The sequence below is a fragment of the Mus pahari genome, chromosome 3 (genome assembly GCF_900095145.1).
Source record: "Mus pahari chromosome 3, PAHARI_EIJ_v1.1, whole genome shotgun sequence".
Lineage (NCBI taxonomy): Eukaryota > Metazoa > Chordata > Mammalia > Rodentia > Muridae > Mus > Mus pahari.
In genome coordinates this window covers 147,672,119-147,676,278 of record NC_034592.1, presented here as the reverse complement: position 1 = coordinate 147,676,278, position 4,160 = coordinate 147,672,119, and positions in this window count along the sequence as shown.

Here is a 4,160-nt window from a genome sequence, read left to right as displayed (position 1 = left end):
GTATGACACTGTGATAGTTTCAATGACAAATATTCCTCGCAGTCTCCAGCGCTGGAACATTTGGTCCCCAGTGTTGCGTGTGTAGCCTTTGCTACCCTACCTAAGCTCTCGGAACGGTCCACACTACCAGCCTCCACCCAGCTTCCCTTGAATCCACAAATAAAAAACACATACACGCACCATTGTTCAGTTTCAACTTGCCTTTGTGGCACAATTGCTGGGTGCTACCTGGAGAGGCGTGCCCTTATCAAAACTCTTAGCTCCGCACCTCTCCGCCTACCCTCAACTTTAGCTGCTCAGTTACATCGAGTCCCAGTTAAACACCCCCCAACCACCTGTATGTTGAAGTGGCCCGTGGCCACTCCACTCGAGATCGCACATGGCTGCTTGGCTTTTCTTTCTCCGAAGCATGGCGAACTCTCCCTTCCTCTCTCTCCTGCATCTCTCTCTTGCCCATGGGGACCAGGAAGTCCCGCCTATTTCTTCCTCCCAGCAATTGGCCCATGGCTTCTTTACTGACAGATCAAGAACCAATTGGGGAACAAGACCTTGGCATCAGAACCACCCCTATACCCGAGTTGGTGGCACAGTTTGAGAAGGTTTCAGAGGTGTGGCTTTGCTGGAGGAAATATTCATTGGAGGTAGGCTTAAACATCCCCAGTTTGCTCTCTGTTTCCTGATTTTGGTTAAAGATGTGAGCTCTCAACTGGTCCCGCTGCCATGTCTGCCACCTGCTGCCGTGATTTCCTGCCACGATGACGGTGGACCCTTACCCCTCTACAACCGAAAGCCCAAACAGGTTCTTTCTACTACAGGTTGCTCCGGTCATGGTGTTCTCACACAGAAATAGAAACGTGACTAATATACCACACACATACAATTTAAGATTCAGTATATTTTATTTAAAAATACACTGCAATGAGAGATGGCTTCATGGTTAAGAACTCACAGTGTTCTTGCAGGGAGACTGCACTGAATTCCCAGCACTTGCATTGGAAGACTCACACACCTACCTGTAACTCCAGCTGCAGGAGCTGGAACACCCTCTCCTGGCCTCTGCAGACACCTTCGTATAGCACATCCCCACCCCTCACACTCACTCACCCTGTGTTGGCTATTCTTGGTTGTCAACTAGACTACATCTGGAGTGTCTAGTTGTGTTTGGGTACACTTGTGAAGGTTTTTTTTTTTTTCTTAATTAAATCATTTGAAATGGGAAGACATACTTTTAATTTTTTTTTGTTTTGTTTTTTGTTGTTGTTGTTTTTGGTTTTTTTTTGGGGGGGGGGTTGAGGTGGAAAGACCCACCTTTAATCTGAGCCGCACTTTCTCCTGGCAGCCCATATAAAGGACACGGAAGAGGGCCTGTCTTGGCCTGATTGCTCTTACTGACAAGTCCATCCCTTCACTGTCATTAGAGCCTACTTCTTTGGAATTCCAGAATGTACTGAAGACCAACTGAGGCATTCAGTCTGCTGAACAACTCCCAGAATCTTGGCTCTTCCATTGGTAGACAGTCATTGTTGGGTTAACTGAACATTGTTGAACTTAACCTGTAAGCAATTCTAATAAACCCTGTGTGTGTGTGTGTGTGTGTGTGTGTGTGTGTGTGTGTGTGATTCTATCAGTTCTGTTCCCCTAGAGAACCTTGAATAATACATCCTCACACAATTAAAAATAATAAAAGTTTTACTTAGCTTATGAGTCCCATCGATCACAGGAGTCAGGGCAGACACCATGGTAGAACACCGCTGGTCAACTAGCTTTTTTTTTTTTTTTTTAAAGATTTATTTATTTATTTTATGTTAGTACAGTGTTGGTGTCTTCAGACACAACAGTAGAGGGCATCGGATCCCATTACAGATGGTTGTGAGCCACCATGTGGTTGCTGGGAATTGAACTCAGGACCTCTGGAAGAGCAGCCATTGCTCTTAACCTCTGAGCCATCATCTCTCCAGCCCTAAAAATAAATCTGAAAATTGTAAGTTCTACCTACTTCCATGTATTATTAACATGTTGTAATCTACATTGTAGGGTTTAACTATTGTCCTATATCCCACTTCGTGGATTTTCATAGTTTTTGTAACTTAATTCCCCACCCCCAACCACCGCATATTCCAACCAGCAAAAACCGAGAAGAGCTTCGGATTTAACTCCCTTCCCTCACAGCCCTGGAGAAAGAATGACCACGTTAACAAAGCACACATTCCTCCCGAGACAGAGTGGCCTCCAATTGTTCTACAAATTCCATCCCAAGAAGATATTTATGAGAATGGGGGTTTCTCCAAACTTCAGCCACTCTGCATATCATATTTCTTTATAATCTTCACCTACTGTGAAGGCAAAAAAGTATTTAAACACTTGCAGTTTTTATCTGAAGTTTATGACCAGCTCCTGCATATTTATTTCTCATTTGCATCTCCCTTTTATTGCTAGTCCTTTGTATCCATAGATCATTTTTATGGGACTGTGATCTTCTTACAAATGTGTAAGAGATAATTAAATGGAGCCAGTAAACCATTTCTTTCATATGCGTATACTTACAAAATATATTTTCCAATCTTATTGGGTTATTTATTTTTTTTTTTTTTTTTTGGATAAGGTTTGACACTTTTCTAGAGTAAGACTTCGAGTCATGTCCTTGGGATCTGCTAGTGTTGATCCCTGCCCATGGATTAGATGAGACACTTCTTTTCTGTTTCCTATATAGTGCCTGATGACACACGGTTAGAATGTCAGGTCCCATCCATGTGAGGTGCATGCAGTAGCAAGTGCCCTGCTCCTCTCCCACCCCCCCCCCCCCATCCCCACTCCCACTCCCCACTCCCCCAGTCCCCCAGTCCCTAGTGTCCTAAGATGATTTTTTTTTTTAATGATTTCTTCCTTTTTTATTTTCCTCCCACTTAGCCTCTTACACGGACCTTTCAGCTTTCTCCATGGTACTAGGCATTCTTAGGAACATTTGGGTTTAAGCCTGTCCTTGCCAGGAGCAGGGGCAACTTTCATACCTAACTGGAAATACTCAATTATCAATTAAAAATGCCTGATGCGCCGGGAAGTGGTGGCACACGCCTTTAATCCCGGCACATGGGAGGCAGAGGCAGGCAGATTTCTGAGTTCGAGGCCAGCCTGGTCTACAGAGTGAGTTCCAGGACAGAGAAGGCTACACAGAGAAACCCTGTCTCAAAAACAAAAACAAAAACAAAAACAAACAAAAAACCNCCAAAAAAAAAAAAAACCCAAACAAACAAAACAGACAAAAAAACCTGCCTGACGATAATATGGGGCCTTTGGTTCTTCAGATGAAATTTTGATGTGTTAAGTCAAACAATACAGCGAAGCACAACGGGAATGGGATCACTCCGCTCACCGAGCTGCTGTTGAAAAATATACACTTTCCCCTGTCATGGCAGCCTTTGGAGGTTTGGAGGTTTTTTATTTTTGTTGTAGACAGAGTCGCTCCTAGCTATCCTGTGACTCTCTATATAGACCAGGCTAGACCCGGACTCACAGAAATCCTCCTTCCTCTGCCTCCCAAGTGCTGAGATTAAAGGCGTGCCCCACCACACACAGCCTTAGTCTCCACTTCTAGTGCCGCCCAGCAGCGTGCAAGGATAGCTTTCCTGCCCAGCACGCAGCACTGGTAAACTTAGTTCTAGATGCTGGACGCCACAGTGAGTAGAAACTTTTGTAGCCCAGTGTCACTCACAGAAGATGCAAAAGCTTATGAATTTGTGTGTCTCTGTAACATATACCAACATGCACGTTGTCAGCTATTTCTAGGGACTGGGGAGACGGGGCTCAAGGTTAAAGCTCTGGGTTACCCTTTTAGTTCCCAGTACCCGGGTCAGGCAGCCCACAACCACCAACTCCAACTTCAGTGCATCTGACGCCCTCTTCTGGACCCAAAGGGTATCTACTGTCACAACTGCACAGTAAGAAAATGATTAATATGCTCAATGAAAAATCTGAAATTAAACTTGGGGTCCTGTTAGGGTCCCCTCCTCTCTCTCCACCTCTCTCTCCTCTCTCCTCCTCTCTCCTCCTCTTTCCTCTCCCTCCTCTCCTCTCTTCTCTTCTTCTTCTTCTTCTTCTTCTTCTTCTTCTTCTTCTTCTTCTTCTTCTTCTTCTTCTTCTTCTTCTTCTTCTTCTTCTTCTTC